The sequence below is a fragment of the Corvus brachyrhynchos genome, unplaced genomic scaffold (assembly GCF_000691975.1).
Source record: "Corvus brachyrhynchos isolate BGI_N302 unplaced genomic scaffold, ASM69197v1 scaffold97, whole genome shotgun sequence".
Lineage (NCBI taxonomy): Eukaryota > Metazoa > Chordata > Aves > Passeriformes > Corvidae > Corvus > Corvus brachyrhynchos.
In genome coordinates this window covers 4798542-4811804 of record NW_008239758.1, presented here as the reverse complement: position 1 = coordinate 4811804, position 13263 = coordinate 4798542, and the positions used below count along the sequence as shown (strand labels likewise).

At 40.4% G+C, this 13263-nt stretch overlaps 1 long non-coding RNA gene across 1 annotated transcript; it reads left to right on the top strand.

Annotated features, from left to right (window-relative positions):
• Window positions 1–6744: 6744 nt before the first annotated feature.
• Window positions 6745–13178, top strand: LOC108448709. The gene is made up of 5 exons (XR_001864687.1): window positions 6745–6809; window positions 7017–7136; window positions 8856–8902; window positions 10520–10679; window positions 10793–13178. It is a non-coding gene; the product is annotated as an uncharacterized LOC108448709 (long non-coding RNA).
• Window positions 13179–13263: the final 85 nt, after the last annotated feature.

The window sequence follows — 13263 nt, the reverse complement described above, 5'->3', positions numbered from 1 at the left end:
ACAATGAGGAGTTTTCTGAGAAATCCAGCTCATTCATTAGGACTTCATTCATTGCACTGTCATAGCAAAAGATGCACAGAAAACTTTCAGTTACTAGTTCAAATAAAATCAGCTCAGCTTGGGGACAAAATAAATCAACCTCAGGCCTCAGGCATATGACGAACAACGATTCCAGTTGAGACCTCCATTTCTTTCTGATCAGACTGTCAAACATTATTAAAAAATCATGAACACAATTTTTTTTCTGTAAACAAAGAACGCTTCATTATAATATCTGCCAGCTGATCTTCTATGCCAGCATATATCAGCCATGAAAATTAAATGCCTTTCCTTGAAAAATAAAACAGAAAATAAAATTAACTGAATGTAGGGGGGTTTTCATACTTAGAAGGTCCTGGTTATATTGCCTGTATATTTATTCTGCTGCAAACATCTTTTTTAATCAAAATAAATCTCTATCTCTCAGCTGTTTTAGAAAAAAGCTCTACTCCAGTAAAACTGAGCTCAATTATAACAGTTCATTACAGCAAACAAAAAACTCAGTTCCCCAGAGAAAAATAACATTAAGAATGACGAGTTGTTTGCTGTTTTATGACCAAGTGTCTGTGAATGGCTCAGTACTGAACAAATTTCTTTTATTTTTTGCTCATATTGGAATTATCTGTCCTTTACTAAAACAGCTTTTAGATCTCTGCCAAAAGACCTCAGCCTTGTTATTGTAATACAATGTCTTTTAGGCTTTTGAGCTTTTAGTTTTTTTAGTGGCCTGCAATCTTTTTGAAAATACAAGTGATGTTTGTGATTTATTTAGTGCTGCTAAATATTTCAGTATAGTGAAAATACAGAGTCCAGAAAATCTGAGTCCTTTCTCAGTTGAGTTTGCACCAGAGTAGCCATCCTAGTGTGACTGATGGAAATATTAATGGGAATCCCTTCACAGACTTTCTCATTCACTATTCAGCTAAAAAGGGAATCAGAGCTTGTTCTGACCTTTCCTGAGGAGCCTTTCCCATTGATAATACCAACTTTTATTTCTTTCTGCTACTCATCCCACACTGATGGATTTTTTTCATCATCTGCCAGGGAAAAGAGAATGAATTCTTCTCAATGAGTCCCTTTGTCTAGGATAATCTGGAGACGTAGGATAGACTTAAGGGCATTCCAAAATCTGTTTCCACATCCTATCCCAAACGTTTCTCAAATGAAAGCCTTCAAAGGCTGGAAGAGGACTTTCCCCTGCCATAGCACCAGTGCACAGAAATGGTCCTGAAACTCCCTAAGTGCTGCAGTTCTCATCCATCTCTTTTGTATCAAGATAGAACAGTTCATCAAATGCCTGAAGCTTCCAACTGTACCAATGCCAGGGGTTCAGCTGCTGGACCTCATGGGGGCTAGGGGATGAGCAAGCCCTGGCAGCTGGCTGTGTGAAGAGCTAAATTTCACTCCTTCTCCAACAGGAGAGTCAGGCTTCATCCCTCTGAATGCCACTGTGCTCCCATGTTCCCACCGTGTCTCACACTCACCCACTCCCTCCTCAGTGGATTAACACTGACATTCCTCTTGGAAACAATGCATCCTCCAGAAGCTCATGACTGTGATGTGTGGCTGTTTACAAATACCAGCATGCTGAATGCTTTTCTTGCATTGCAAAGGAACATTTCCTAATTCTGCAATGGGATACTACATTTTATCTAGCAGTTGGATGTTTTGTCTGGGTGGATTTTGCAGTGGCTCCAAAAGTTTCTCACAGAGTACCACAAAACTCCTGCTGTTGCAATTCCAGCTCAGTGCTAAAATTGGAGAAAAGTGTTACCCTTGCCCCAAGTATGAAGAGAGCCCCAGGCATTAGCAGAAGTTGACTGCAGATGGATCCAGGCTACTTAAGGAAGACTTTCTCTCAGTGCCACCCTGTTAGCAGAGACTGGGGACACAGGCATATTCAAGGTTTCAAAAGACACAGGAGATTTTAATACTGTGTGGCCTGGACCTGGACAGGATGGAATCAATGACAATTGGTGCAGCTCTATCTCCTCTTTCATTCCCATTGCAGCTTTCTGTGGCATCATGTCAGAGGTGTTCACCATATGAGCTGGCTCTGGGTACATGACAGCTGATAAATATGACACACACACTGGTTGAAGCTAAATCTTTCCAGAAAACTGGAAATACATTTGAAAGTTATTTTTCTTCTTCCAGGCATTGATGCTCATTTCCTGAGGTTTTAAGTGCATGCCATCTTAATTGTAACTAGCAGAAGTGGGGAATTAGGCAAACAAGTAGGATGCAGTGTTTTCTGTTTTCAGTGCATCGCTCTACCCACAAACAGTATATTTTAGGAAGCCTTGAAAAATATTTTCTGTTTTCTCCTAGGAGTTCCCACCACTTTTTAAAAGGAATACAAACAAATTAAGAAACCTCAGGCTATATTGCAAAAACATTCTTCGTATAAAATGGTTTATAAAAAGAAGGGGTACGAAAATATGAGTTGGAGGGGAGGAGAAAAGAAAGGTAAGGAAACAGAAGTTTTGGAAAACTAGAAAATATTAAAGAAAGGAACAATTTTAGCAAGTGAATGTACAAAGCATGACAGATCTGGTTGCTAGGAATTTTTTGGAAGGAAGATACTTGCTCATAAAATACCTCAGGTAGCAACTCACCTACCCCCTCACCTCCCTATTCATGTGAATAGCTGAGAAAAGCTACAAAGGAAAGCAAATTCAGGAGTTGGAGACTGCAGCACAGGAGCCTTTTCCACCGCTGACCTAAGCTATAAATCTGGGAATTGTTAGTATAACGTTCTAGATAGCTAATCCTAACTCCTATGGTTTGGAGAACCAGGGGAATTAATTGTACTGCTTTCATGAAGAGTTTATGTGCTTTAGCCTGTGCATGTGAAGATTATTTATAGAGTTAAGTCCAAGAAAGCTGTTTAGTCTGGGAGAAGATGGAAACCAACAAAGCAGTGATCGAGACATGATACCTGGGATAAACAACTTCAAGGGAGTTAAAACAGCAATAATTCAATAATCAGTTGGGAAAATGCTGTTTTCCAGGCCCCAGGCAGTTACACAGCTGGCTTGCCAAGTCTGAGAGCCTGGAGATCAAAAAGAAAATGAATCTTAAAAGGACTGTGTTGGAGCAAGAAAGGGAGGAGTGAGCTGTGAGCAGCTGCCTGGGCATGAGAGGAAGGGTCTGAAAAAGGAAGGGAATGCAGCTGAGCCCAAAGATGGAAGTAACTGAACAGACTGGGCAAATGTGGGCTGAAACCTCACTCCTGCAGAGAACTTATCTCAGCAGCAGGTGGAAGTAAGTCCTAGTGCACCTGGGCACACAGTAACCAGAAACACCTGATTACCACAGGAACTTGCACTGATAACCAGGGGTTTGGTGGAGTTTGGTTTTCAGTGGAGGAAGGCAAACTAAAACTGGACTTTGGAGCTGAAACTCCCTTGTAGTTTGGAATTCACCCTTCTTGTGCTAATATTTCTCTGAATTAGCAAGACTGTTCTTTCTACACAGTGGAGAAACTTCTTGTCAGCTCTACTGAAAAGGATCTGTAGAGTGTTAATATCTTTGTTCATCAAGTAATGCTCATCAACCACCACGTGTTGGCTGAGCTGGCATTTCTATCCATTATTGGAAAAAAAAAGTCTTCAAGATATGCTTAAATTAAAGTAAGTAAAATAATGTATTTCGTTGAAACTGTCTAGGAAGTGAGTGCCTTTAAGTTGAACATCTCTGGATAACACATTTTGTTTGCCCATGATTGTGACATACTTTGTTTTCCCCTCCCTTTCTCCTCTTTCTCCTTCTTTCCTTCCTCTAACACTGCTCCTATGCCACAGGACAGCCACACTCAGCCCTTTAGTAACTTGTGATCATCCACATGCAGCACTTCCCTGCACTCAATGCCACATCTCCAAATTCATCTCCTGGCAGTTATATTCAGAAACAGTAAGGTTTTCTACTGAAAACAAAACCTTGCTGAGACAATAGCGTGTAAGTGCAAGCACTGTCTGTGTGGGATGAGAGTTTATGTTTGGAATGACTCTTTTATCTTTGAAGCCTTGAAAACCTTAATAAATATTTTGGAAGCTGTTTCCCTGACTGGGGTTTGTTTGGGAATTTTTTTGAAATCTCGTCGTGCCTGCCTCCCACCCCATCCCATCCCACAGATTTGTGTTGTCTGTCTGCTATGGCTTGCCAGCCAAGCTTCAGGCTCCATGAATTGTCATTATCTTCATGTTTCAATGAGCTGGCCACTACATGCTACAAAGATATTTGCTATAAAATATAGTAATAACAGCTCATCCAAGTGGTATTCACTTAAGTATTGAGTTATTGCTTTTGAATTTGGCATTTCTTATTCAGATCTTCAGGAAAATATTACGTTTTCTGAGAGGAAATTCCTCTGCAGTAAACATCCATAGCCCACAGCAGAATGGGACTACTAGATGGTGACTTCCACGTTGTGCTGTTGGAAAATAAAACTGTAAATATACTCCTAAACTGTGTCAAATGATCAGCATTTTATATTGAATATTTGCTGACCATTGGAATAAATATTGGTTTTTTATGGGTGCTTAAGGTTCTGCTAGTGGACCCTACCAATAACCCAGTTTGCTGTGCAGTTGCTTACAGGCCCTTATGGTGTAGCCGAGTCCATTCCCTCTCTCCTCAGGGAAATGGATGTTGTGTCAGAGCCAAACGGTTTGTGCCAGTGTGCTCTCCATGTCCAGGTCCACCCAGGGATTAATGTTAGCATGGAATACTGAGCAGTGCAGGGGCTTGGGTTTTTCCACCTCTGTAGAGAAGTAGCCTAAAGCTTCCACTGATGATAAAACCACGCAGCTCATGCAGCAGGGGATTATAAAGTCTATCAGAAATCGTGTGCCACTGAGTTTTCTGAGCGATGCATTATCCTTGCTCATCTGCCTCCCCAAAATTAACATCCACCTGAGCAACTCTCTGCATCTTGGCTAAGGGCCAAGCATGTTCTCAACTCAAGGCAGGGAAAAGGAAGGCTCAGACTGCTCCCAAGAAACTGCCATCACAGTGGAGGCATTGACAGCCTCCTGAAACCCAGGGGAAGGCCAGGTCTTAAATCATCACAGATTTACAGCTTTGATTTGTTACTCAACAGGATCCTCGCTGGAAGAAACATGGGCTAGGAAAAAGTGAGCCTTGAAGTGTGACTGAAAAAAAGAGATGGTTGTGGCTCTGCAGAGTACCCAGAGAGAGCCTTCTCTGGCACCTGCCCAGGGCATCCAGTGAGGGGGGTAGGGCTGGGGAGTCACCTGTGACTTTGGTACCTCAATACTCAAATGCCCTGAAGCAGCTGTGAGGCTCAGGCACCTTTGCCCACGAAGACAGGCATTTGTGCAGGGGCTGCAAACATGGGAATCTCCTCTGCAGCACCAGTGGATGTCAGTTCAGGGGTGTGGGAACTGGGAGCAGCACATCTGGTTTCAGGGCAGTTCGTTGTGTTCTCTCAACAGTGATTTTCAGGATTTCTGCTGCAATTTTGTTTTGGCTCCAGCTCTTGACCCTTTCCCATGAATTCTCTTGGTTTTTTTCTACTCTTCTTCTGCATAACAGGAATTGTGTTTTGTTTTAAAATGTAATTAATTGTTCAAACTCACCACTTTCTTCCTTGGGGAAAAAAGGGATTACAAATAAATAATGAAACACTCTTAATCATCAAAAATGCTCAGCATCTCTCACTGATGTCACTTGGAGTCTTCTCATTGACACTGGTGTCATTTATAGCTGGACAATGGACAGGAAGTTATGCACAATGGTTAAATATACATTTTTTTTAAATCTGTGCCTTGTTGAGAAGTGACATAGAACATGGGAGGCAGAGATAAAGGTTAAATAATTATCTGAATAGATAAAATAATGGTAATATGCTTAAATAGGTAAGAGGAGTTATCAGGAACTTCAAAACAGCTTGCTGAAGATATTTAAGACTAACAATCCACTCAAAAATTTAATTTCAGATTTTGACAGGAGGAACAATATATTGTCCAGGAGACAGCACATGATCAGGAGGGTCTACTTTTATGTTCCTTTACCTCACTAAACACAGCACCTTAATATGTATGAAACAAAAATTTCTTCATTTTGATCTCTACTTTTACTGCAGGACAGAAGGAAGGCTGTCCTATGGAAGGCTGCTCCAATGAAATTCTAAAATATCTTTTCACACAGTTATCTAATACTACTCACACTTACTGAATATCAAGGTAAAATTGTATTTGTTCTGTCTCCTGACAGTCATTCTCAAAGAAGGTACTCACAGAAAGCAACTGCTTTCATCCACTTACCCTATTTTGACAATCTGGCTCCCTGTTTTATCCCCAGATTGTTCTAACATGATCCACAGGATAGAAACATGGTGTCTCTGTATCTGTCCTTGCCTTTTCTTCTCCCAGCACATATTTCAGTAATCTTGTGTGATAAGTAAATAAATCCAACAACATATATTATTGTTTCTTGCTGTTCTGGGTCTGCTATCCAACATTACTTCATAACCCACTGAGCTTATTAGGGGATTTTTAGAAGGCATTTCTGGAAATGCTGGTCAGATGTAATTCCACTGGACTGTAAAAAATGTTTTTTGACTTTGTGCAGTTCTGTGTCAAAGCCAAATTCATGTCTGGGGAGACATTATTTCCTTCTTTTCCCAGATAAAACAGTGATACAGCAATACCACTGTCTCTGCATTCCTCATATTTAGGGATCACTGGTTCAGCAAGCTCTTACAACTAACAGGCTGCTATTTGTCTCCAAGAAGCATATGAGAGGTGACATAACCAATGCCAGACTTTACTTTTGTGGATCCAAAACTCCTTTTTCATTGCAAATATGAATTAGTGATCAGTCAGAATTCCTTGCGCTGGGACTGTATTTACCTTTGCATCTTAGTTCTTTTATTTGCCTTGTCTTCATCCTTTGTACCAAGGGTACAAAAATTGATGTAATATTATCTTTGGGTAATTTGGTTTTCTCAGAACTCCTGGAGGTCCAAAGGAATTGATCCTGAAGATCTACTTGTTCCCATCACTGAGGGACTTGGAGTCTGTCCAGTGCTTCTATGAACTCCATTTCCATCCTGCTGCTTCCATCCACAGGTGAGTGTGGGAGAGCCACACCCCAGCCTGTCACGGTACAGTTTGGCATTTCATCCTTACATTTTCTTTTTAATGAAAGCATTTCACGGCATGGGATTCTGCAAGAACTTGTGCTAACCTGCTTTAAAACTGGTCTGTGAATTCTTCTTAGTTAGCCCTTTAAAATGACAAATCTAAGCAATTTTCTGGGACCTGATTCTTCTACTTAAGCATTTACACCTTGTGTTCAGAGTAATACCTCGATTCCAGTGCTCAGCTGATGGACTAATAAACAGTCCACCCTGCACAATGAAAGCAGTATCTGGGCATTCATTTACATCTGTATGACATTTGTGTAATTTAAATAACCTCCCATGACCCTTGTGTGAATGCTAGTGTTCATGTAATTACCAACAAAAATTATCTTGCCCATAACTGGGTGAACTGTGTATAAATCCTTGATGTCAGGGATAGGATTCTGAAATGTAAGTTATATATAGAAGGAATATAACATGCAGAAGAAATTACTCTTGCCAGAAAAAAAAGATTGATTCACTGAGTTCTATTTAGCTTTTAATTTATAACAAACTTGCCTAATCTCAGTTTCTTTAGCTTCTGTTAAAATATTAATAGCATCATATCAGATACATCCCCTGTGACATTAAAGGGAACAGAAAGCTGAGGCACGCATTAATTGCATTCCAAAATGTGGCATAGACCCAAATAAACCTAATTTAAAGAACCTGAGAACAATGACATTTATGCTTTAATTAGAGCAAATGAAAGCTGTGCTGCCCACTTTTACACAAACAATTTTTCTTGTGGGACTCAGCCTTTCTGGCAAGGAGCACATTTCCCTGCAGTGTGCCACGTGCCAGGCTTCTTCCAGAGGCAAAACTTGCTTCCTGGAGATGGACAGTGCCAAACCAAAACACAGCAACAATAAGCATTATGAGAACCAAGCAGACAGTCCAGGCAGCCTGGAAGCAAGGCTTTTGCAAAACCACGTTGGACTATCCCAGGAAAACGAATTTGTTTCTCTTTAAGGAGAACCCATTAAAATGGCCAGATATGTACCAAACCCAACAATAACAGTTTGAGATGATAAATGTTATTTTAATGATCCATATCACTCTGGTATTCTAATCACAGCACACACGTTCAAAATGGAAAACATCCAAATCTGCAAAGAAACATTTGACATGAGATTAAAAAAACCATCCAAAATCAGATAGATTAATAGATCTAATTCACTTCAGAGGTATTCACAAACTGTTATAAAAACCAGATTGGTCATAAGACTCTAAGTTGTTACCATATGCATCTCACAGGTTCTGTGTTATGTTCCTTATGCTGGCAAACTGACTAATGAGTTCAAGACTGCTCCCCAGACAAGAACATGACAATTTGTGTGCTGTGCATTAGAGCACCTCATGCTCTGCAGAGGGATGAAACATAAATTTTGCGGAAGAATTTAGACGTTCTTTCACAATCTGGTCTGGTAAAAAGGAAATTGTGCAGCAGCTTAATACATGTATTTAAAACTGAGAATCTCACCGAATGCAGATGAATGATGTAATGTGTATACTGCGCTTGTATGTACTTCCATTTTCCTTTTTTAATATTTTACAGCAATAGCCACCATCTCAGCATTTCATTATCGTGCAGGTTTTCATATTGGTAATTTCTGTAGACCCTTTGGCTGTTGTCTCAGGTATGTCTGTTGTTTTTCTGCAATAGACAGAGTTTGGAGGCACCTGGGACCATTGGACAAGCAGAGCAGCCAGGTAAACCTGTTGAAAGTAACAGCAATTTAATTGTTTACTCTGAAACCTAATGGCACTAATTAAAAATGTCAATATTGTCAACAATTCAATAACACCACCAATTCCAAATCTAGGCATTTGGAAAGATAGCCAAAATATTATTTTCAAAAAGCTGATCATAAAATAAATTTGCAGTTCCTTAGGGTATTATAGCATCTCTAGGACTTTCCTTGGTATGTGTTTAAAACCCCTAACTTTTAGGTGAGGGGCTGGTGTGGCAGCAATGCATTCAAGTCCAGAAAGCTGTCATGACTTGCTTCATTTAACAGGACAGAAGTATTCGATGCTGACTTTTGAAATTAATGATTTTGAGATGACTGAAATAAAATTTGTAAGTAAAAAAGGCTTCCACCTTTTTGCAAAAACCTTTTTTTGGGGTAGGGGAAAAAAAAAAAAAGGCACCATGTTCCAAAGGAACACTTTGATCAAACTGCAGATTCTGGAAAAAGCTGTTGCACTGAAGAAATGTCATCAACCTCTATCTTGGGGCTCATTCAGGCAATTTAATGAATACAAAAGCTAACACTTGTAATCAAGAAGGACTGGTGATACATTTTTTAAAGGGAAATTAATTTTGGAAAACACTAGAACTCTAACACTGTAGGATGTCTGTGGCATCATGCCAAGTACTTGATATTAGCTGTTAATTGGCACTCAAATTCTCATTCTTTATGTGGGCATGTATGCCTGAAAAGTGATGAACCCAGGGAAGCTCTATGCAGGACTGGATGCTAAAGGAGCCCCTTAAAACCATTCCTACAAATGGTCGCACCTCACTAGCAAGAGGCAGATGTCTAACACCCAAATCCTGGTAGAACAGAAGCTCAGAGTTCATTAATCTTAGGCTGTAACAGCCCCAAGCATTAGCAGAAAGCCCAGGTGGGTAGAGAACATGTTCCTGTGCTCCTCTGGATGAAAATGATGATGAGCTATGCAATGGATGTCAGGCGATTTGGGAGTGAAGCTCCAGCCCCAAGTGATCCCGTGGTGAGGGAAAGACAGGAATTTTCTGAGTGTTATTTCTGCTGCCTGGCAGTGAAGACAGGAATAAATGAGCAGTTACTGATGAGTTCTTCTCCTCTATTTAAATCCTGTGACATGACCCACAGCACCACACTTAACAATTTAAAAACACTGAATCATGCCATTTAATTGTGGGTACTTGAACCTTCATTTGTCGGCGGCAGAGTTTTGTTTCTGAAAACACGATACAGAAAAGCAGAAAGATGAAAGTTAATTTGTAGATAAAAATGTGGGGTACATATAGTGTGAGTGCCAGAAAAATCATTGGTATTTTAAGAAATTCTTTTTCTTCCCTGTTACCTCCATGCTGTTGTAGCACAGAGTCAGCTTTGCATGTGCAGCTTTGTGCTCCAAGTGATGCTTAGATGATTAGTAATAAAACATGACCTTGAATTCCATCACCCACAGACTGGTAATCACACAGCTTATTTCTATTTTGCTATTGCTTTGGGCAGGAGAAAATAGAAGGATTTGCCTTCCTTGTGAATACCTTAACAGCAGGGCTAATCTGATTCCATATGGTAGTAATAAAAGTTCATTTCTTTTTTTTTAAAGTATTTGAAAAATGTCTGAGAACAGCACTTGATATTAGTCATGGTCATATGAAAACGTCGTGTCAAGATTTTTTCCATGGAAAATACTGCAAGAAAAGATGCATTTTGCAGATTCTGGTCTTCAGGACACATCCCTACTATTCAATCACCTGTGCTCAGGGGTAAGGCAGCGAGAGGTACAACAAATATCCCAAACACATACCGAAGATTGTGTTCATTGGGAATGAGACACAGAGTATTCCATCCTATTTTTAATTACTACCTTTCATTTCAGGAGGAGAATCCCAAAGACCTGATTTGCTGAGGCCTCTTGAAGATTGCAAATTCAGTAAGGTGGCTGAGGGTAAACAGGGGGTTGCAGAACTTACCCAATCCACATTTTGGCACTGGAAAATGTCTAAACCATGTACATGTTTCTCATTCCCAGACCTTGGCCATTCCAGAGGTGACTCTACCCACGTGCCTCTGGAACATTCAGCAGCTCTCAGGCAGTCAGATAATGACTGGGAAGTCTTACTGTTCTCCCTGGAAATAATCTGTTTCAGGCAACAGGAGCAGCAGAAGGAAACATTACCCTGATGCTGAGAATGATTAAAGGCAAATTTAGACAAGGACCAGCTGTGTCCAGCACCATTCCAGGAAGCACTGGGGGAAGTCCCTTCCTGTGATCCCATATTATTGCTTATGCCCTGACTAATCCCATTTCACACCGCTCCCACCTGCACTTGCTCAGTGCTCTGCTCTGCCTCCATCGTGCACCCTGCCCATGTAATTGTAACATGGGGGGAAACGTGGGGCCCTGTCCAGACAGAGCTGCAGAACCTTAACATCCTAATTCCCTCCCGGGGCTTGGGAATTAGCATAATCTCTGTGGTCCTCTGTGGCTCTGATGCAGCAAGGGCATTTCTGGAAAATCCTGTTCTCTGATTTTGCCTTCCATCACCGCTCAATACTCTAATTGATAGATGGTAACTTTGAGGTGAAGCACAACGTGCTTAGAATGGGAAATCCGTGACAAAACCTGTAAACATCACATTACAAAAGGGTAGCTCAGGCTCTGAGGAATCAGTCCATAACCCACCATTCTTCTGGTCTTTTTGGCTTTGTCTTTCTGCCTCACACCAATGGGCAGAATAAAATACATCATGAAAGAGGCAGTATGTAAAAAAACTGTGCCCTGCTTACCCTCTACCAACAAAGCTTTAAAGCTATGTCCTTTCCAACTTAGCTGTGAGCATGCAGCCCTGGAGTGAAATCCATGTGTAATCAGGGAAAAATGTTCCTCTGGAGTGGCAGTAAGTGGCTCTTCCAAAAGTGTGAATTGTCCCACGAGCCAAACAGGAGAAGCCCAACATAACATCTCAGCCCTCATCACATTCCATTTTGCAATATGGTGACAACTGTGAAACAGCTAACTACTTTTTATTCTTGTTTTCTTAGACCAGGATGAGTGCGAAAAAAAGACGCTGATTTTCCAGCTTCCAAATACCCTAAAATTCATTTGCCTAATATTGTCTGGAAGCCTTATCCTCAAAACTCTGTGGATGTGAATACTCTGATGTTGTGAATTCAGATGAGATGAACACAGTAAAAATGCATTTCAACCTCTGGATGCCCAGGACATTTAGTGAGAAATTTCCTCACTATTTTGTCCAGTTCAAAGCACAGACCTCAGGCATTGCTATTTGCTTGTCTTTTCTTTACAAGCATTCATCTCAGTTGCCTCGCAGTGCTATCTGCACTGTACCATTACTTCCCACCTCAAAAGATGCAGCTACCAAACAGGAATCTGTGTGCCAACTCTATCACTGCACTGCTTAAAATCCTGACAGCCTCCTGTTTGAGGGGAATCAGTACAGGATCCGGCTTGGATAGATAGAAATTAATCAATGTGACATTTTACAATAAATTCAGAGCACTGGGCTAATGCTCAGAGTGGGTTTATTTTGCAAATGAAACCTCCTACTGCATGAATTCTTGTAGTTGCAGTTTGCTGGAAGCTGCAAGAGTACAGCAGAGGGAAGTATAGCTCAGTATTTGCCTTGTCTCTGCCTTCTTTCCTCAATTGTTGCAGAGTTAGTGGACATTGACAGAAACAAAATGCTCAGCCAGGTGGATCTTTGGTCTGATTAGCTGTTACATGTTGGCAACTGTTTTTAATATAAGTACACACTAACACAATCTTATTTTTATATGTTAGCAGATATGGTAAAAGAATTGTGTCATATTCAAGGTGATCTGGAAGAAGAGATAAGAAAGAAGAATTATCTACGGCTATATATCCAGCTATTCAAGATGGTTGTTCCTTCTTTTTAATGCAAATGCCAGAACCATACAGCATATGGCAAGGGATGCTCCATCACTTCTAAAGCATGCTTTAGCTAATGTAGAAATGACTTATGCTGCATTCCATCATTCAGGGATTAGATTTTTGAACATAATTAAGCATGCACTGCCTGGTCTTTGAGACACAGGTACATGTGTTCAGCTTGTTTTCAGAAATAAAATCAAGTAGCAAGCTACCAAAAATATTTCGTGCACGCTCTTTGAATAGAAGGGTCTGCTGAAAATTTGCATAATATCTTACTTGTGAAATGTAAAAACTGTCATAAACCATAATTCAATTTATAAGACAATTAAATGCATGTGTTTCTCTTTTATGGTTCTTGGAAATCATTATCTTGCATAGCTGGAGAAAGTAGGCTAAAGAAAGCAGAGAAGAATTAGAAGAATTAGCATTAGAAC